Genomic DNA, 22,923 nt, shown 5'->3' on the forward strand with positions numbered 1-22,923 from the left:
CGGCCTGCGTATTTGATTGGCGGACGTCACTGAGCTGCGCGTGCGTGGTGACATCACTACTCAAGGGCGTGGTCGGCGAGCTCAATTCTCAATTCTTTGACGGCGGGCCCCGCCCTATGTAGTGCCGCGCGTGAAGGGATCTCGTTCTCCTTTGCTTCGTTATAGTCATCCTTCGTTGGGGCTGAATGAGGACAGCCGGTGGCCCGCTCAATACTCAAGCGACTACAGTAGTAGTACTCTTTTAAGTAATAGCGCTATGCGACTGGAGTCTTTCGCAGACTTCAGAGGCTATACAGGATGAAACAATTCTGAATTGGAAGTCCTAAAAGGGTACCCCGGTCATCTGTTTGCAATCGATTTAGCGAGCTTGCTACCAATCATTAAAGTATTATCGAGGTCAAGACGAAGATGAAGCAATTTTTGATTATCTGTCTTGAGTTCCGTGACGATGCATCTCAACGACAACAACTTTTATTTCTATAGCACATTTTCATACAAAACATGTAGCTTAAAGTGCTTTACAACATATCAAAGAAGTATAGGTTACGTGCAAGATTAATAATGAATGAATATTATACCAAATTTGAATAAATAAGGCACACTTACCCAAGAAACATATATAATTTAAGAAAGTTACGTCCTTATACATTGTATATAATTGTTTTTAAGTTTCTAAATGACAGTCTGATGATAAGGACAGATGGCCAGGACGGACAGAAAAAAAATCCAGTTAAGATGGATAAAAAAAAAATCTAGCAGTTCCTGGCCGAAATGGGCATTCTATCTAACATAAATGTTCATATGTCATTCTTTATTGTTTTTTCTATTTTTTTAGGCTTCATCTAAGAGGATTCAACTCAGTGGGCCTTGTGACAAGATGGGGTATCCAATTTCAATCAGACGTCGCAGGCAACTGCACAGGACTTTTCTCAGGTGATGCCACCACAAAACAATATAAAAAGAAAACACAGAAAAGTAAAGATTAATATTGATTGCAGATTCACTGAAGAGAATGATATCAAGATTATTAATAGTAGAACTAAAGTGAAGTGACAAAAAACAAAATAAAAAAGTGAGATTTTAGGAGTTTCTTAAAATGTTCCACTGTATTAGCCTGTTGTATCTCTATTGATAAAGTATTTCAGATGTCTGGTGCATAATAGCAAAAAACTATTATGGAATTGGAATTATAACAACAACACATTTATTTATATATCACATTTTCATACAAACAATGTAGCTCAAAGTGCTTTACATGATGAAGAAAGAGAAAAAAGACAAAATAAATAAATTAAATTATTGAACACTAATTAACATAGTATAAAAGTAAGGTCCGATGGCCAGGGAGGACAGAAAAAAAAAAAAAAAACCCCAGACGGCTGGAGAAAAAAATCTGCAGGGGTTCCAGGCCAAAAGACTGCCCAGCCCCCTCTAGGCATTCTATAAAATAAATGACCTCAGCCACTTTTGAAAGATCTAAGGTTATGACTTGGAATATAAGGGGACAGGCACTCCCACATGTCAGGAGGAGCAAGATTATTTATATTATTATCTCAGGTAAAAGGGTCATGCTGTACAGTTGTGCTTGAAAGTTTGTGAACCCTTTAGAATATTTCTGCATAAATATGACCTAAAACATCATTAGATTTTCACTCAAGTCCTAAAAGTAGATAAAGAGAAATCAGTTAAACAAATGAGACAAAAATATTATATTTGGTCATTTATTTATTAAGGAAAATGATTGAATATTACATATTTGTGAGTAGCAAAAGTATGTGAACCTCTAGGATGATCAGTTAGTTTGAAGGTGAAATTCGAGTCCGGTGTTTTCAATCAATGGGATGACAATCAGGTGTGAGTGGGTACCCTGTGTTATTTAAAGAACAGGGATCTATCAAAGTCTGCTCTTTACAACACATGTTTGTGGAAGTGTATCATGGCATGAACAAAGGAGATTTCTGAGGACCTCACAAAAAGAGTTGTTGATGCTCATCAGGCTGGAAAAGGTTACAAAACCATCTCTAAAGAGTTTGGACTCGACCAATCCACAGTCAGACAGATTGTGTACAAATGGAGGAAATTCAAGACCATTGTTACCCTCCCCAGGAGTGGCTGACCAACAAAGATCACTCCAAGAGCAAGGTGTGTAATAGTCGACGAGGTCACAAAGGACCCCAGGGTAACTTATAAGAAACTGAAGGCCTCTATCACATTGGCTAATGTTCATGTTCATGAGTCCACCATCAGGAGAACACAGAACAACAATGGTGTGCATGGCAGGGTTGCAAGGAGAAAGCCATTTCGTCTGCAGTTTGCTAAAGATCACTTGGACAAACCAGAAGGCTATTGGAAGAATGTTTTGTGGATGGATGAGACCAAAATAGAACTTTTTGGTTTAAATGAAAAGCGTTATGTTTAGAGAAAAGAAAACACTGAATTCCAGCAAAAGACCCTTATCCCATCTGTGAAACATGGTGGTGGTAGTATTATGGTTTGGGCCTGTTTTGCTGCATCTGGGCCAGGACGGCTTGCCTTCATTGATGGAACAATGAATTCTGAATTATATCAGAGAATTCTAAAGGAAAATGTCAGGACATCTGTCCATGAACTGAATCTCAAGAGAAGGTGGGTCATGCAGCAAGACAATGACCGACCCTAAGCACACAAGTCGTTCTAGCAAAGAATGGTTAAAGAAGAATAAAGTTAATGTTTTGGAATGGCCAAGTCAAAGTCCTGACCTTAATCCAATCGAAATATTGTGGAAGGACCTGAAGCGAGCAGTTAATGTGAGGAAACCCACTAACATCCCAGAGTTGAAGCTGTTCTGTACGGAGGAATGGGCTAAAATTCTTCCAAGCTGGTGTGCAGGAATGATGAAAAGTTACCGGAAACGTTTAGTTGTAGTTATTGCTGCAAAGGGGGGTCACAGCAGATACTGAAAGCAAAGGTTCACATACTTTTGCCACTCACAAATATGTAATATTCGATCGTTTTCCTTAATAAATAAATGACCAAGTATGATATTTTTGTCTCAGTTCTTTAACTGGTTTCTCTTTATCTACTTTTAGAACTTGAGTGAAAATCTGATGATGTTTTAGGTCATATTTATGCAGAAATATAGAAAATTGTAAAGGGTTCACAAACTTTTGTAGATACTGTATACCAAGATACCTATAGGTGAAATCAAAAAACAACACAAATACAGAGGGTCACCAGACATCCTAGTTTGTTCTAAGACTGTCTTGTTTTCATGCAATGTGTCCCATTTATTAACTCAGTTTTAAATAAGCTGATCATTTAGTAAAGATATATCGTGCCGCAAACATAGCCTCTCTGAGCTCTATCAACGTTTACAAAACTCCTCAACCCCCAGTTTGATTTAATATAAGTGTAACAACATGCACGAAGACCCATATTTAATTGTTTGGTTCATGAATTGTATACCGGTTTAAGACTATGGAAATTTGGTCATCCTACAAATACTGTAAGAAAAAAATATTGGTAATCAGATAGTGAATGCGTCATATTATGGATGCAGGTTGGTTCATGGAATATATGATCCATCCATTAATTTTCCTAACCCACTTATCCAGGGCAGGTACTTGAGGAAGATCAGATCCTAACACAAGTTAATAATGTTACAAATAAGACTAATAATGATAGTGGTTGTCATTTCTGCTTTACAACCTCAAACAAACCTTAAACATATCTTGGGATTAGTACTCTGGGTCTTCATAAAGAGCAGAAGATAGAGCTTCTTACCCAAAACACTCATATGTATCCGTTACAATGTTGGCACCTCTGGAGTTTTAACAAACAGCACTCTTATTCAACAGTAAATTTAAATCATCATAATGGTTTAACTAAATTTATTCTTAGTATAGCAAGAATAGTGCTCCACCCAGACCTGTTCTGTGTCTTGTGTCCTGTACTGCCAAGACTGAAATAGGTTGAGTGGATTTGTAAATGGATGGATAGGCAAATGGGTACAGTTTACCAGATGCCAAAAGGCACCCAGCCCCGCAAAACTTGTAACCTCAGGTGTTGCATACAATGGGTTAATCTAACTATAAACTAATCAGATAGGACAGGGGAAAAATGTGCAAATAACCACTAAAATATGTAAACTAAGCTACGCTTATGGTTGCATAAATGTGTTGTATTTCTTTTGTCAGGGCCTTTGAAAAGATACAGAATCAATTAAAATGAACAGACTGAACACATAGATATTTGGCTGCTATGAAATATCATGCATATACTACAAATCTATCATCATAGGTGCACAATGGAGTTCATCCTCACTGACCAATCACATCTTGTTATGGCACCTGCTTGGCACAAGTTTGTAGAGCCCTTCAGATAGTGATGGAGGCGGTACAGAATATGACTGGTACCCAGCTGCCTTGGGTGTATGCTACACTCACTGACTAAGAAAGGCAAACAGGATTGTTAGCCATCCTGCAACACTGCTTTTCTCCTTCCTGCCTTCGTCTTTATGATACAGACCATCAGCAAACCATGGGCACTCACACCAGTGATTATTTAAACTCACAAGCTGTAAGACTGCTGAACAAGCAATCATAAGAATTCAAGTATTGTAAAATAATAAACAGTGTGCATAAATATATAATACTTGCAAATACAGTACATAATGTCTCCAGCTTTTGGAGTTTTTTTTTTTGTTGTTTTTTCTGTCCACCCTGGCCATCGGACCTTACTTATTTTATTATGTTAATTAATGTTGACTTATATTTATTTTTTATTGTGTCTTCTATTTTTCTATTCTTCATTTTGTAAAGCACTTTCAGCTACATTTTTTTGTATGAAAATGTGCTATATAAATAAATGTTGATTGATTGATTGATAATGTATATTTTTATATGATTGTAGATGTGTTCCACACTAAGTTTCTTTTCTTTCTTTCTTTCTTTCTTTCTTTCTTTCTTTCTTTCTTTCTTTCTTTCTTATTTTTATCAGTTGTGCAGAGGAGACATGCAAGTCCAGATTTCATTGTACTGAGTACACATAACAGTAAACCTGCTACTTGACATTTATTATATAACACCTTTCATGTCTACATATATGTTTATATTTGGGTAGTGATATCCTTCACATGTTTACAACGCTGTGATGGTCAGTGTGATTTTCTATCATGTGTTGTGCTGGGCTGGTAACATCACTCCAAGAGAGGCCCCACCGAATCAAAAAGCCACTTTAAAGAGCAGGTTCAAGTATGGGACACACTCTGGATCTCCTGGAGGTAGTAGAGGAGGGGAGAATTAAAACAAAACTGAGTGTTATTATGAACAATGCTGCACATCTTTTCTGTGACATGCTAACATTGAGGACTTTCAGCCCATGAATCGTTCAGCAGAAGTGTGTCAAGAAATGCAACGGAGACTCCTTTATACCAAAAGCAATATAATGGCTTACTGAAAAGAGACTGAGACTGCCAAGTCAGAAGTTTTCTTTCTAATGTTCTTATTTGTTCAGACCAAAGTGAGTGTATATATTTATTGACTTACTTATTATCTACCTATTTATTTATTAATTTAAGAGTGTCAATAAAAATCCAAATATCCCCCTGGAGACAAATAAAGTTCTATCTATCTATCTATCTATCTATCTATCTATCTATCTATCTATCTATCTATCTATCTATCTATCTATCTATCTATCTATCTATCTATCTATCTATCTAACAGAATGCTCCTAAACTGCTTGTAAAGTTATTTCTTATTATTTCTAAGGATACTATTCACATCTAACTGTTTAAGCAGGGGTGGTATAGAAAACTCCTGTCAGCAGCAGTTTCACTTCACTTAAAGAGAGGCCCCGCTGAATCAGGAAGTCACTTTAAAGAGCAGTTTCAGGTATGGGACAAACTTTGGACCTCCTGGAGGTAGTAGAGGAGGGGAGAATTATAACAGAACCGAGTGCCATTATGAACAATACTGTACATCCTCTCTCTAACACACTAGCACAGAGGATTTTCAGCCAATGAATCATTCAGCAGAACTTTGCCAAGAAACGTGATGGGGGCTTCTTTATACCAACAATACGCCTGTACACCTCACAAGGACTGAGATTGCCAAGTCAGAAGTTTTTCTTGCTTTTTAATTTTCTTCCTTTTTAGTCATCCTAGTGTGTGTTCAAACTATACTGTCTATCTATCTATCTATCTATCTATCTATCTATCTATCTATCTATCTATCTATCTATCTATCTATCTATTATTCTCAACCCTTGCAAAGTGCTAGGGTGTCAACTGTGTCACACCCTTTATTCTTCTACCATACAAAGTAAATAGGCACTCGGTGCTGAAATAAACAAAAATTTCCCCAATGATTACAACAATAAATGTCGTCAAAGGTCTGGGGAGTTCTGTCCTTCTCAAAGTTTAAGGTCCAAATGAGATGCCGACTTTCATGGACATCTCCCTTTTATATCAGTCTCACCGGAAGGGGCATGATTAGTTGTCCTCACTGGATACCTATCTGTCATAAAGTAACCAAGAGAATGTCAGCTCAAAAAGTTGAAGTATTAGACTGGTAACTCAATTTAATGATGATGTTTCAAAATATGAAAATAGATGGCACACAAAGGTGCAATACAACAAAGTCTGCCATGAGCAACGAAAAGGTCTCAAAAGAGAAAAAGGAACACATTTGTGCGGGAACACCACCTTACTGATGTAGTGTGGAACTGCCCTTTAGGAGCCTGTACTTAACACATGTTTGACATTATCTATTATAATAAACTCCACAAAGAGCCATAGCAAGGTTTGGGGCAGCCACCCGTATATTGTGTATCCTGGTTGCATATTGTAAACTAGACATTAAGCCCGTTACAATAACGGGCGCTAGAACAGTAGTGCATAAACATTAGTAGGAACAGTCTATATTAAGTAGCAAGGGACCTTGTATGTGGCTGTAATATGCGTCATTGTATTGTATGCCTTTAATTTTCTCTCGCAGTAATATTGGTTTGTATTTCCGTAAAATGCCTGTAATTTTCTCTGACAGTAATACAGTGGAACCTCGGTTCACATCCATAATTCGTTTCAAAACTCTGGTCGAAACCCGATTTGGGCGTGAACTGAAGTAATTTCCCCCATAGGATTGTATGCAAATACAATTAATCCGTTCCAGACCATACAAACTGTATGTAAATATATATTTTTTAAGTTTTTAAGCACAAATATAGTTAATTACACCATAGTATGCATAGCGTAATAGTAAACTAAATGTAAAAACATTGAATAACACTGATAAAACCTTGAACAACAGAGAAAACTAACACTGCAAGAGTTCGCGCTATAGCCTTACGACCCACTCACTAAAAACACTTTTTTTTTAAGTGCAGGGAAAAAAATGAACATTTGAAAAATCCATAATTTAATAAACAACCAAGAAAAGTAACATTGCAACAATGCACGCGTGTGCCTGTGTGTCTGTCTCTCTCTCTCTCGCGCGCGCGCGTCTCTCTGTTTCACGTGCACCAGTCTGTCTCTCTCTCTCTCTATCGCTCTTGTGTGTGTGTGCCTCTCTCTCTCGCGCATGCGCCTGTGTGTGTCTTTCTCTCTGCATAGAGAATGCGCAGGGAGAGACTGAACATGTGCGTCCCCGCGCATGCACACTTCACCAGAAGACACACACACTGACACCTGGACGCACACAGGGGTTTTATTAAAGAGGATAAATGATAGCACTGATGTGCACAAACAGGAGTCCAAAACAGAACTGAGGGAATAGGAAAAAGGTGGAGGCTTTAAGGTCAGGATAGGAAGTGACATCAACAGGGCCAGGTGGAATTTCCCATGAATGGTCTGCAGGAAAGCGAGAAAAAGAATCAGTGCACTCTGCCACATCCCGATCAGTTTAGGAATTGCCCTCATTCAACTCTTTAGCTGCCTCCCTTGTGCACGTGTGTGACAGTATCTATCTATCTATCTATCTATCTATCTATCTATCTATCTATCTATCTATCTATCTATCTATCTATCTATCTATCTAATAGTACCTTTCATATCTATCTATCTATCTATCTATCTATCTATCTATCGTCATTTTCTTAGAAACTCAAAATTCATATTATCAGGTTGTGACTTTAAGGCATAGGTTTACTGAAGATAAGTACTCCAAAGTGAATGGACAGTGAAGGAGATGTTCATGGTGTTTTTCATGGTTTTTCAAGGGAACAAGCCATCGCACTCATTCCATTAGGTACTGGTCATGTTATTTTTCCAGGCCTAAAAAGGCTTTATTCTAGTGTTTAACTTTGTTGCTTTCATTTCTCCCTACTTTAATTCGACTTTGAGGTTTCACTTAACATGATTTTTACTTTCATTAATTTGTCAAGATCATCTTGACTTTTTCTGTGTGACCCATGTCAGAATAAAGGATAAAGACTGTAACACCAAATTCTTTAGCACAGGTTGGCTTCAACAAAAAGAGAAGTCTGAGGTCACGTACTCTTTAACAATCTGGCAACAGGAAGTTTAACATTTATATTTACATTTATTTGCTTGGTAGACACTTTTCTCCAAGTCGACTTACAAAAGAAGTAAACATAATCGAGTAACGTTAGACTATGGCCTGTTTTTTCAGCAAGTGTAGTAGGACAGCTAACAAATGTTGATTGCCACAAGTAAAAAGATATAATAACTAATAAATGTACAAGTTTATAAATTTACAACGAAGTTAAGCAAAAGTTATTTTGCAATAGAGAGCACCAAGCAGACAGATTAGAATACGACCATATTAAACAACTCTGTGCATTTAATGATGCATCATGTAAGTACTTCTTCATGTTAATTTAAAATTAAGAAGTGGCAGCCAGTGCTTTTAGGGGGTCCTGTACCTGGATGGCCATCAGACCATTTGCAGGATGAACTTCAGCTCACTTCCCTGAGATGTGCCTAACTGCTCCAAACAAGGGAAGAAACTTGCCCCACACTGAAGAAAACGGTAACTGCAAGAAACCTTTTCAGCAGAAATGTTTGTTGGCCATCTGCCTAACCATGAAAAAAAAGTTCCAAAAAAATGGGAGCTGAGAGTTAATGTAAAATGAAACATTAACAATAAAAGGTTTGGCAACAGAACTAAAATATAATGTGGTCAATGGGGATGTCCTTGAGCTTTCCCAGAATCCTAATAATATCAATGAAGCCATATAGTAAAGGTATAATAGTACAAAATAAATATACAAAAATTATAAAAATGGAAGGAGAAACATAACATTACTAAAATTAAGTAAAATAAAAAAAATACCTCAGTCTCCTGGGCCTACCTAAATAGGATATTCACCTTTCTATTGGATAAATTTGCAGATTCACCTCCCACCACAGTACTAAGTCAAACATCCTTCATTGTAAAATGACCCATACCTTTCTCTAACATTCCTGACGTTCTTGTCCTCCAATCCATTGAACTATTGTTCAGGTCTTCTCCTGATTCCAAGTTCAATCACAAACTGACCAAAAGGTACTTGCAAAAGCAGTTCCAATGATGCCCACTAGAGGAGGATATACAGCCAAACCCCAACTAGGTGAATGGGCAAACACAGAAACTTCATAAAAATGAAAAGGTTTTATTCTTCACAAGAATGCTCTTTCACACAGTGAAGCTCTATAGAGATCAATGGAAAAATGTAGTTGCCTAAATCCAAGGCAAACTCAGTCTCAAAAGAGAAATCCCAAGTTTAAGTCAAAAAACAGAGGTCAGAGGTCAAACATCCAGAGACATCAGAAAGCACAGAACAAATAAAACTCACCAAAACCCCTTAGTACATTTGAAATGAACCGCCAGGAATTTTGGGAGACCGGGGGAGGGTAGTTTCTGCTAGTGAGTGGCAGATGACCCTACCTCTTGGGGGACTACCCACAAAACACATGGAGAATAACTGAGGAATTGAAACACAAACCCGAGCAATGGCAGATACAGAATAACAGAAATGAAATGAATACAATACAAAAGAATCAAAAATGAACAAAAGACAACATAAAGCATGAATTATGATACAACAGGAACTGCTTCTCTGAGTAACTTTTGGGACTTAGACTAGTCTCTGGAGCTCTTAGATGTCATACTCTTAGCATCTCCTTATCAGCCTCATGTGGACCCCAACACTCTCTTAAACTGACAGGAAGGCCCACAGTCAACTGTGCAATATTAGTGGTAACAGAGAGATGTCATGATCAGGCTTTTGTTTTGGATTATTTTTATAATTTCTCCTTGACCTCTACAATTTATTGAGACATGTTTTAGGGGTTTAGAGGCCAAGGAATCTCATTATCACGTTTGCTTTTGTACTTGTTACGTTTTCAACAATGTTGAATATAAATATCAACTCAATGTTCTTTTTCTTATGGTCATTGCAGTTTTTAAAAGTTATTTGTTCACTGTTGCTATGCTGTTACTAGGTAATGTCATCCAGTAGTGTGCACTGCATAACATCATAGGGTCGACGATATAAAGAATCCAAATCAGCTGGTGGAGAAAAGGTTTACTCCTCTGTAGCCTGAATGGCTACTCACCTTACAGGCTTTGGCCTTATCTGGTCCAAATGGGCTTTAGCTTCAAAACTACAAAGTCCCAAAATATAATCAAATTGACACAAAAGGGTGAGGATTACTATAAAACCCTGGCTTGTAAAGAACTAGGCGACCTTTATGAAAGAAGAATTTATTTACAAACAAAGAAAAATATAACAAAAAGCTCAAAAATGGAAAAAAAAAACATGAAAGGAGATGCTAAACAGGTGATCTAAAAAGATACAAATACCGATACAATAGTCTAAATCCAATCCAAAAAAGATGGATAAACAAAACAGAATATTCACTGAAAATGGCAAAACAGTACATAAACAATTGTAAACATAATAAAAATAATAATACACAAAACATAAAGGATGAATGAGCAGAACAATATTAACAGAAATAATCATAATGAATCATTTTAAACTGAATATAAACATACATATATTAATATTGTTGTCTCTTGGGGGTGGTCTGCGGCTCCCCAATCTCCCAACACAGAAGCTCGGACGGAGGTTCGATCTTCACAAAGTGCTTTATTTGGTGTGAAACCCTTCACAGTAAGTGTTTCCCACCCCACAACAATAAACCCTATACAGTGCTCCACAACTCTGTCATTTCATCAGCTCTTTGTTTCGTTCTCCTCTGGTTTTGTTGCAAGGATTTTGTATAGGATTTTAATGTACACATTGATGTGGAAACTGATACTTTTAGCAAATGTTTTACTTACTTGTTAAACTCTGTAGGATTTTGTGAGATTGTTAACGACCCAACTCATAATCAAAAACACCAGGGCATTTTTTGTGATGGTAGCACGTGACAACTGGTCGTGGCATCGACTACATATTAAATCTGCGATCAATTGTGTGCTGAGTCTTAGTTGTATTCCAGTTTCATCAAGTGGGTGCGAAAGTGGGTTTTCACAAATGAATCTAATTGTTACTCCAATGAGAGCCTCATTTCTGACAATTGCTGTCTCCACACTTCTCTTCATATGATTGGTTGGCCCTGCGCTCACACGCTTCAAATCTGTGAAATACGTTAATTGATGGCTGTTACGAGGACGATGAACAGCCATTGACACTCAAAGCAAAGAATGAATTAGGAAGACTGCATTTGATGACAACATGGAAAAAGTTTAGAATTTTCTTTAAAATTCAATAAAACTAAGCATTAATTGCTTTGTGGCACTACATAACTTTTTTGTAGAATGTAAAGCTTGTTATTTACTTGCAGCTGATTTTCTTCGATTTCAGAAATTCTGTGTTTGTCTTTTTAAACTGTCAAGTACATTACTAGGCAGTACCGTACACCCGTGCTGACGGCCCAATGGTAGCGCTGCCGGTTCGCAGTAAGGAGATTGTGAGTTTATGTCCTGGGTCCTCCCTGTGTGGAGTTTGCAAACACTTTGAATAGTGAGAAAAGTGCTATATAAATGTAAATAATTATTATTATTACTAGCAACTTGGCGCGCGGTACGCTGCGTGTTGGATCACCACAGTTGAAGGACTCAATCGTAAGGACCTCTCGTCGGGTGTCTCATTGGCACGCTTTTGCCTCTTTCTTTCGTGATCACGGCATAATCTGTCTTCTCTCTCTGTAGGGGTTTCAGTTGCCTTTCGCAGCGGCAGAGACGCGCTGTTGAGCTAATCTGTGTGAATGCGGAGTGTCCGTTTCTTGCGAGCGACTGTCACGCCTTTGCCTCTTTGCTTCATGATCACGCTGTAATGTGTCCTCTCTCGCAGCAGCAGGTTTAGTTGCGTTTCGTTTCGGCATTGTTCCGTAAGGTCTCCTCCATACAAGTGCACATGGGTAGCTGAAGACGGAAAGGCATAGTGGGCATAGTGAAACACACAAATTGGTGACCAGGGGATCGATCCGACTCAGACACGGGGCTCGAAATACTCAAGTGCACATGTTATTTATAATTTAATTTTTTTTCTGTTATGAACTTCCCCAAAAGAGTTGATCCCTGTAAATAGTTAATAGTATATGAACAATATAATCTGTTGTAGTACGGGCGTTAATTAGCGTCACACCTCATAACTTGCATACACCACGTGTTTGGCTGTAACGCCAGAAGCGCGGTGGACGCTGTAAGGGTAGGTTGTGGTTTCTGTTTCTTTCGTGATTTTTTTATTTCATTTTATTGATTATTTAATAGGCAGAGGGGAGAAGACGTTAATGTGCTGCTCTGTCTATTTCTTTACTTTTGTTTTGAAAAGATTTTTGGGAACAGGAAAAATAAAAGCAAAGGGGAAAGAACGGAGGGGGGTAAGCAGGAATTCTGAGAGGGGACGGACTGGGGCTTTTCTACGGGGCGGCTATACGGCCAAAAGGAATGCGGACCCGGACACCGCGCTGAGCTTTTATTATATAGATTATATTTAACGATTTGTCAGCTTCAAATTTTAAACGCTTTGTTTTTTCACAAATAAATCAAACATGTAGCACTAGAACTCTCGGCCTCCATATACCACCACAGTACTTCAAACTTGATCCAAATGCAATGTATGTGTACTGCCACCTTTTTGTTTAGATAAAAGCACTGATAATGACATATTAGATCTAATTATAACTTAAAGAGTTGAAATTCAAAACTTAAATGTTACTCCATTAAATTAAATTATTCCTTATCACTTCTTAATTATTTAATTTGGTTCTGCCCAGTGCAACATCTAAATTATAACTCGGCTTCAAAATGTGTAAATATTTTGAGTAAATCAAGCATAATCATGGAAAATAATTTAAATCATCTAACATTAAATGATCATATGACCTTGAGAGAAGCTCTGGGTACAGTAGCTCCTCTTAAAACAAAAGTAATCAAAGCACTTAAAAACTCACCTTGGTTTAATGAGAACTCTCAAGCTGTTAAATTAGAGTGTCGAAAACTGGAGCATAGATGGAGAATAACAAAGCTGCAGGTCTTTCAAATTACATGGACAGAGTGTTAAATAATATAAAAAATCTAATCTTAAAGCCCGCTTAGACTACAACTCTAAAATAGATAATAACAATAGTAATCCTTGTATACTGTTTAGAACAGTGTCTAATTTAACAAACGGGAATTCAGATCTACAGTGCAAAATACCTACAGACATTAGCAGTACAGACTTTATGAACTTCTTTAAAGAGAAAATTGAAAATATCAGATCCCAGCATCACATTGTAAACCTAATGCTAGCTTTGGCAAAACCTGTCTCGCACCACTTTAGAAATTTTAATCTTGTAACAGAACAGGAAATCCTTGGTTTATTTCTAAAATGAAGCCTTCTGCTTGTTCTTTACAGTCAGTGCCAACAAAACTAGTAAAACGCTCAATGGATGTTCTGGCATTAGCATTATCAATGGCTCATTACTGAATGGCGGAGTTCCCAATGCACTAAAAGTCTCAGTTATCAGACCATTACTTAAAAAAGCTAGTGCTATACTCACATACACTTAATAATTATAGACTCATTTCAAATTTTCCCTTTCTCTCTAAAATACTTAAAAAATTAGTTGCCAATCAGCTTCACTCTCACCTTACACATCTCAATTTATTTGAGAAATTCCAGTCACAGTACAGAAATGGCACTCATCATCATATCTCATCATGCCACTGCTGTATCCACGTAAGAGCGGCGTCATTAGCATCCTTAAGATCTTCATCGGTACATGTAGGGCCTCTGGAACATTCATGGAGAATGTGGTCCATTGTTTGGGTGGGCTCACCACTGGGACATTCAGCGCTTGTTGTGAGGCCCCATCTAAATAGGTTGTCCCTTGTTTTGCCCACCTTTGACCTAGCTCGATTAAGAGTGACCCAGTCTTTCCTAGAGAGGGATGTTCCATTGGGTAGATGCTCTTGAGGTGGGCTCTTGGGAGGGCTACAGTCAGTTTCTCGCCACCTCTCGAGCCAACGGGTTCCAGTGTGGCGAAACTCCAACCAGAAGGTGATGGTGAAGTGGGCGTCTGGAGTCCATCAGTTGCTTGAACATTTCTACTCTTGAACTACTTTCTCGTCGTATATGGGGAGGTGTGATCCCGGCCAGCCAATGTAAAGCAGGAAGTCACGTTGTTCGCAATGTGCCGGTAATGATTCGGCATTCACTATTTAGCTCAGGGTCATCCTTGTTGGCATGGGTTGACATAGCTCACACTGGTGCGCAATACTCTGCTGTTGAATAACAGAGTGCCATGGCCATTGATCACAGGATCTTAGGGTCTGCTCCCCAGGATGTGTTTGCTAGTTTGCTAAGGAGATAATTCCTGCTGGATATCTTCTTTTTGAGTTTAAAAATACGTTCTTTAAAAGACAGTGTCCTGTCCAGAGTGATGCCTAAGTAAACAGGATGTTTGGTGTTCTTCACTACTTTGTTATTCCGCCTGATCTCTAGAGTTGTGTTTGCTTGTTAAGATGAAATGTACAGACCTGTGTCTTCCTTGGTTGGCATTAAGGAACTATTTAGTGTAATACTCTGAGGGGTTGTTCAGGGCATTGGTAAGTCTCTTTTGGATATCTTGGAGGAAACAGACTGGGTGGCTAAGCAGAGATCACCTACATAAATGAACCTCCTAATGTTGGTGAACACAGGCTGTTCATTGGTATAGATATTGAACAGAACAGGAGCCAGCACTGAACCTTGAGGAAGTCCATTTTTCTGATTCCTCCAGCAACTCTTTTTACTGTCCATTTCTACATAGAACCTTCTTTTGACCAGTAGTGACTCGATTATATGAACCAATGTACTGTTTTGTATGGTTCTAGCAAATTTCAAAAGAAGTGCTCTGTGGTTCACTGTATCATAAGCAGGCTGAAATTTGGCAGGCTTATTCCTTACAGCTTACTTACAAAAGTTAAGCAGGTTTCATTTCGAAATTCTACATGTAACGGTCATAACGGTCGGTAACGGTCGACAACGTCCGCCATGTTGAACTTTCTTATTTATGGCCCCATCTTCACGAAATTTGGTAGGCAGCTTCCCTGTGCTAACCGAAACCGATATACATACTTATTTCGGTGGTATAATGCCACTGTCGGCCGCCATATTGAACTTTCCAACGTCACTAATTCTCCAATTTCCCGTGTAGGTAGAAGGCTGACCCCATCTTCACGAAATTTGGTAGGCGGCTTCCCTGAGCTAACCGAAACCGATATCCGTACTTATTTAGGTGGTTATGACGCCACTGTCGGCTGCTATATTGAACTTTCCAACGTCACTAATTCTCCAACTTCCCGTGTAGGTAGAAGGCTGAAATTTGGCAGACTCATTCCTTACAGCTTACTTACAAAAGTTAAGCAGGTTTGATTTCGAAATTCTACGAGTAACGGTCATAACGGTCGACAACGTTCACCATGTTGAACTTTCTTATTTATGGCCCCATCTTTACGAAATTTGGTAGGTGGCTTCCCTGCGCTAACCAAAACCGATGTACGTACTTATTTCAGTGGTATGATGCCACTGTCAGGCGCCATATTGAACTTTCCAATGTCACTAATTCTCCAACTTCCCGTGTAGGTAGAAGGCTGAAATTTGGCAGGCTTATTCCTTACAGCTTACTTACAAAAGTTAAGCAGGTTTCATTTCGAAATTCTACACGTAACGGTCATAACGGTCGATAACGGTCGACAACATCCGCCATGTTGAACTTTCTTATTTATGGCCCCATCTTCACGAAATTTGGTAGGCTTCCTGCTAACCGAAACCGATATACGTACTTATTTCAATGGTATGACGCCACTGTCGGCCGCTATATTGAACTTTCCAACGTCACTAATTCTCCATCTTTCCGTGTAGGTAGAAGGCTGAAATTTGGCAGGCTTATTCCTTACAGCTTACTTACAAAAGTTAAGCAGGTTTCATTTCGAAATTCTACATGTAACAGTCATAACGGTCGACAACATCTGCCATGTTGAACTTTCTTATTTATGTCCCCATATTCACGAAATTTGGTAGGCGGCTTCCCTGCACTAACCGAAACCAATGTACATACTTATTTCGGTGGTATGATGCCACTGTCGGCCGCCATATTGAACTTTTCAACAGTCTTTATTACATATTGGCCCATCTTCAAGAAATTTGGTACGCGGGTTCCCAACGCTAACTGAATCCTACTTACGTACATATATACGTCCATAGCCTGCAGCTCGGTCACCGTGTGAGGCGGTGTTGGGTCCCCCATCCCAACGCCTCCCACGTTATTGGCTGCCTGCCTATATAAGGCCATCCATCGCTTCGGTCTCTACATTCCCTTCCTTGCTTTGCCACAGGATTCATGTTTCCCTGCTGATAACTACAGCCTTTTTATTTAATTCACGGCTTCTCAGCTGTTTATTGTTCGTTTATTACGATTATAGTTATTGTGTAGGTATTTTAGACTTACTTTACATTGTTCAGGTACCCATTTCCTTTATCATTCCAACCCCCATTAACATGTCTATCAAGGTGATCACCATCGATCAAACAACTGTCACTTACCGAGTGGTTTCCATGCCCAGAGATGGCACCTACCTTTTCCATTCTCTGTGTTACATATTGCACGACCATATCAGGCTCACTCTTGATATCCGGAGGAACATTGTTTCTTATGTATTGAATGACTGGGACAGGTTCAAGGTGTGGACTGATGACAGTACAGGAGATAATTATACTACACAGGAGCACTAGAAGAGTGAAATGCTTAAGCCCTTCACCTATGGATCTGCATGTGAGTTGATGGCTGCTGCTGAATTGTTCGGTTGTCGCTTTCAAGTGTACCGAAATGGCCAAATATTTTACACCTTTCGACAACCGCCAATGCCTCTTAAACATCTTAGATTCACAGGTGACGATTTCAGTAGTGGACACTTTGATGTTTATGAATGTTTAAACTCTCAAAAGCTGGATGTGAAGTTATCGATGAAACCGGTTGTGTGCTTACAACGCTTGACAGATGCCGAATGTCTCTTCAACACAAGTCCTGCAAATACTGTTGTAATTGAAACAAACCATGAAACTCAAACCGATTATGACAGCAGCAATCCAAGCTGTGAGATTTGAAACAAGATTACTGTTCACATGGCTAACTGTACGTTACATGCTCAAGAGTAAGCTCAGCGCACAGCTTGGTCATATTACAACCGGAGGGCCGAACTCACAATGTGGTATACAAAGAGATCCTTAGCAAATAATTATTGGTATATTTTCCCTCAGTTTAAAAAGGTTTAATTTTCTTCTTAATACAAATTTTAAGGCAGTACTTCGCCGCTGCAAAGCGTGGGTATTTTGCTAGTACCTTATATAAGATGCATTACAGTGAAATTGGGCAGTAACTTTTTGGATCTTCTGGGTTTTTTTTCAGGTTTCAATTGTGCCACAACTTTTGCTCTTCTCCAGATCTTCGGAATGCGATATGATGTGGCACAGATGTTAAACAATGAGAGAGGTTAATGTTTAGTTTTAGAAATGGTACAAATGCATATTGTAAATGACCTTCAGACATCCCCTGATGAAGGAAATTCCACTTTAATGATGTTCTTAGATTTAAGTGTAGCATTTGATATCATCGACCATTCTATTTTACTAAATAGAATAGGAATAGGAAAATGGCATTAGGCTCACTGACCCTGCCTGGTGTTGTTCTTATTTATCAAATTGATTCCACTTTGCACAGAAAGCTACTGGCGGTAATCATTTCTGGTGATACACAGGATGAGTCAGGCCCAGAGACAGACCATAGTGCCCAAAAGCCTCCATATGTCACCTAAACCTATTGCCAGAATGCTACTGGCAACACCATCTGGCAGCAGTTCACAGAGCCATCAAGTGCTATCAATACCAGAGAACTGTGTCCTACCAGCCAAGCCCACACAAGATGCCAGTGCCCCACTAGCTAAGCCCAGCAGTAAACAGTCCTAATCCTCCTAGAAAGTGGCATCAAGACAATTCTAGGAGAATGTAGACTGGATTGTAGAAGGGATCACTAAGAGGGATATAGACTGTTGGCTGAAGACTATGGCTACCATCATAATGAGCATAGTAACTGAGAAAGTTGGCACAAAGCCCGCCAAACCGGCACCAGCAACCTATTCCCTGAAACACCGAACAGTTAGAATTCAGCTTCTAAGGGAGGAGCTAAAGTCATTTAAGAGGCAGTACAAGGTGGTAGAAGATGTACAGAGGTCTGATTTCGCAGAGCTTCAAGTAATCATTAGGAAGGCACTTCTCACCCTGTGGAGAGTGAAGCTGCACAGAAGGAGGCGTAGAGGGAGCGAAAGGAGGAGAGTGGCATTCCTTGTCAACCCCTTTATGTTGACCAAGAAGATCCTTGGGAAGAAGTTGGGTAGACTGACCTGATCGAGAGGCGTAATTAACGAGTACCTAAAGCGCACCTGCAGTGACAACAGGAGGGACCAACCATTGGGCTGATAACTCCACCACAGCCAGCATCATAATTAAATCTGAAAGAGCCATGTCTGAGCAAAGTAGATGAATTGTTTAGGAGGGTGAGATCTAGCTCAGCACCTAGCCCGAGTGGTGTGGCCTACAGAGTCTACAAGAACAAGCTGTTTATTTGGCTCTGGAGGTCCCTGAAAGTGTTTTTTAAAATTATCTAGTCATGGAGATCCGCTGAAGGGGTATCCATACCTATGAACTCAGAGAACATCGACCAGTTTTGGGTCATCACTATATTAAGCGTGAACAGTAAGATCTTCTTCAGCATTGTGGCTAAGAGACTCTTAGGGGTTCCTGGAACACTTAGGTGTATTGACTCAACTTATCAGGGTTGCAAGAGAAGGCCTAAGGGATGTAATGGTACTTTGGTTAGATTTGATCAACTCATATAGCTCAATATCCCACAAGCTGGTTGAGGTGGCACTGGAGAGGTACCAAATACCACTGAAAGTGAAAGATCTAGTTCTGGATTATTACAGCAAGTTCAGCTTGAGAGTCTGTGTTGGCCTGTTGACTTCTGACTGGCACCAGCTGGAGACAGGGATTATCACCAGGTGCACTGTCTCTGTGACCCTTTCGCGCTGGCGAAAGGGCCTCCATATAAGATCTCAAAGTCACAACAACAGTGCCCAGAGTGAGATGAATCCTCCAGGGGTTAGAGAGACTCATGTCATGGATGCTCATGAGTTTTAAAACTCTAAAATCCTAGTCTTTAGTGTTGAAGAAAAGGAAAGTGATTGACAAAACTCGCTTCAGGTTTGGAAAAGACCTGATCTCATCTGTCACCAAAAAAACAAGTAAGAGTCTCAGTAAGGTCTTCAGCTGCAGCCTAAAGTAAAGTGACTCCATCAAAACCACCATTGCTGACCTGGGGGATGGCTCACAATTGTGGATAAGTTGTGGCTCCTGGGAAAGTTCAAGGCCTGGGTTTACCAACATGGAATTCTCCCGGCTAAGGCAGTACAGCAGGCAAAAGCTTGCTGGAAGCACAAGGCTCTTTTTAGGAGTGCTGTACAGGGTAGGGCAGGACTTGCAAGCTTACCATTAAGCTGATACAACACTGCCAGCAAGAAGGAATGAAAGAACGAACAAGTAGAGTCGTAACAATACAGAAACAGGGTGCCTGGATGAAGTGAGAACAAGTAGTGGAGCAGAAGGTCTCCTGGTAGGACATTTATAAATGGGGTCCACAGAGAATTAAGTTCTTGATTCAGGGGGGTAGTTAATGTCCTCCTTACCCCATCCAACCTATTTACGTGGGGCAAGGTAGAAACTCTGGCATGTCCCCAGTGTCTTAAATGGGTACCCTCAAGCAAATCCTGAGCAGCAGTCCCAGGGCACTATGAGAGGGGTGTTATCACTAGAGATGTGGATCAGTGAGAGTAGTAATGCCAGCACTACAGTGAGCATGACTGCATTTGTCAAGGAGAGTGTGCAGCCCATTGAAAGAACCAAGAACATCTTTTTTGGCTTGCTCTATACAGCACCAGAGTGGGTGATGACAGTTGACCTGGATAGACAGTTGAAAATTCCAGCGCATATCACCAAGTCCACTCTGAGACCTACCATCAACCTAGTTTTCAAAGTTGCAAAACAGCTCATCCTCCTGGAGCTAACTGTGCCTTGGGAGGAGAGGATGGATAAGGCACAGGAGAGGAAGAGGAAAAAGTACCAGGAACTACTGGAGGCCTGCCGTAGAAAAGGGTGGAGGACAAGGTGTATCAGAACACAGAACACTGGTCATCACTGGTGCACTTCGGAGAAGAGCCATCAACAACAGCATGAAGGCTGCAGAGAGGGCATCAAGATGTGTCTGACTGAAATGGGGTAATATGTGCGGACCACAAAATGCCACCTGGACACAGACCAAGGCTTGATCAACCTATGACTCCAGGAAACAACACTTATAATGTGTCAAAGTCTGTGCATCTGTGAATGTATGATTAACATCATTATACACAGAGGTTAAATATGGTGTCCCGCAGTGCTAAGTACTGGAACCTTCAGTGTTTTCACATTATATGCTTAAATTGCAAGCTAATTTTCACTCATATGCAGATAACACCCAGTTATACTTTTCTTTTAGACCAAATGATGTTTCTTTGATGTTGTCTTTAATGAAATGTGTTAGTGAGTTAAAGGAGAGGATATGTAAGAACTAATTGTCTTTGAACACAGATAAAACAGAGATGTTAATTACTAGGGAGAATTATCCTGATTGCTACAATATATTGCCATTACTTAACTCAGTTGGAATCACCATTAGTTTTACTGAATCACTCAGCAATCTAGGCGTTATCTTTGACAACAGCATGTCGTTTAAAGCACACATTACAAAACTATCCAAAACATGTTTTCTTCCATCTTTAAAATGTTGGAAATTAAGGTGTTTTTTAAATATGCAGGATACTGAGAAATTAATTCATACATTTATTTCTAGTAGGATTTACTCCTGCAATGCAGTGTTCACTGGGTGTTTAAATTATGCTGCAAAACTATTACAAGAACCAGAAAATATGAACACATAACTCCAGTTCTTAAATCCTTACCCTGTCTCATGGTTAAGTTTAGGGTAGATTTCAAAATCCTCCTTTTAACATATAAAGCCTTAAATGGCCAAGGCCCTGCTTGCTTATCTGAACTTATCATTACTTACAAACCAGAGCACACATTAAGATCTCAAGATGCTGGTCTGCTTATGATTCCAAGGATTAACAAAATAACAGTGAGAGGTTGAGCTTTTACTGTAGCTACAGGGCCCTAAAGCTGTGGAATCATCTGCTACTATAAGAGGTGCCCCTTCAGTCTGAGCTATTAAATCCTGGCTGAAACCTCACTACTTCAGTTTAGTATACCCTGAGTAGAGCTGCTGATTAGCTGCACATATCACATCTCTGTTATTAGTCATTGGTACTAAAATATAAGTAATACAATACTTATAAACTGTTACTTACCTCCTCTATTCTGTTTCTGTTATCTGTATCCTTATGTGGCACTTGGTGCCACTGCTTCACTGCCAATGTATTTGCCTGCCTATGGAAAAATCATCTCAGGTAACAGAGCACTGGAATCTTCAGGCAGAGGGATCCTTTCATCTGATTGGCTGGTCCAGTACTGACTCATGGCCTATAGTGGGAACTTGTTGGCCGTGGTCTCCAGGTCTCTGATTATGTCTGACTTGACTGACTCCTTCTTTACACTCTGGTTGTGGTTCTACAATTACCTGATGGACAGGTGTTGTTGTTTTTCATTTATGTTAATTAGTTTCTATTTTGTTTTTGTTGTGTTTAACCAAATTTGTATCCTCATATGTCATAGTGGGCGGCACGGTGGCGCAGTGGGTAGCGCTGCTGCCTCGCAGTTAGGAGACCCGGGTTCACTTCTCGGGTCCTCCCTGCGTGGAGTTTGCATGTTCTCCCCGTGTCTGCGTGGGTTTCCTCCCACAATCCACAGACATGCAGGTTAGGTGGATTGGCGATTCTCAATTGGCCCTAGTATGTGCTTGGTGTGTTTGTGTGTGTCCTGCGGTGGGTTGGCACCCTGCCCAGGATTGGTTCCTGCCTTGTGCCCTGTGTTGGCTGGGATTGGCTCCAGCAGACCCCCGTGACCCTGTATTCGGATTCAGCGGGTTGGAAAATGGATGGATGGATGGATATGTCATAGTTCTGTATTAGTGAGTGGTGCAATCTATTCTTGCATTTTGCCTTGAGAGCTGTCATGTTGCTTTGCGTCTGCATTTAGTGAGGAGTGCTGTGCAAGAACAAATTCGTTTGTACCGTTTTATTTCTGAGGTGGTTATGGTAAACTGGATCTGTGAAGATGATAACTTGTGTTCTGTTTGGTTTGTTGTATTGTATTTATCCCATTTTTGGATACCCACTGCATACTCAACCTACTTGGAAGGGGGTCTCGGTCTGAATGCACTTCCCAAGATTTCTTCCATTTTTTTCCTACAAGGTTTTTGGG

General features: G+C 39.7%; 1 pseudogene; it reads left to right on the top strand.

The window, feature by feature from the left end:
- The first annotated feature begins 18,516 nt into the window (after positions 1 to 18,516).
- LOC120517070 lies at positions 18,517 to 20,788 on the top strand (annotated as a pseudogene).
- The last annotated feature ends 2,135 nt before the right edge of the window (positions 20,789 to 22,923 follow it).

Source organism: Polypterus senegalus, chromosome 1 (assembly GCF_016835505.1).
Source record: "Polypterus senegalus isolate Bchr_013 chromosome 1, ASM1683550v1, whole genome shotgun sequence".
NCBI lineage: Eukaryota > Metazoa > Chordata > Cladistia > Polypteriformes > Polypteridae > Polypterus > Polypterus senegalus.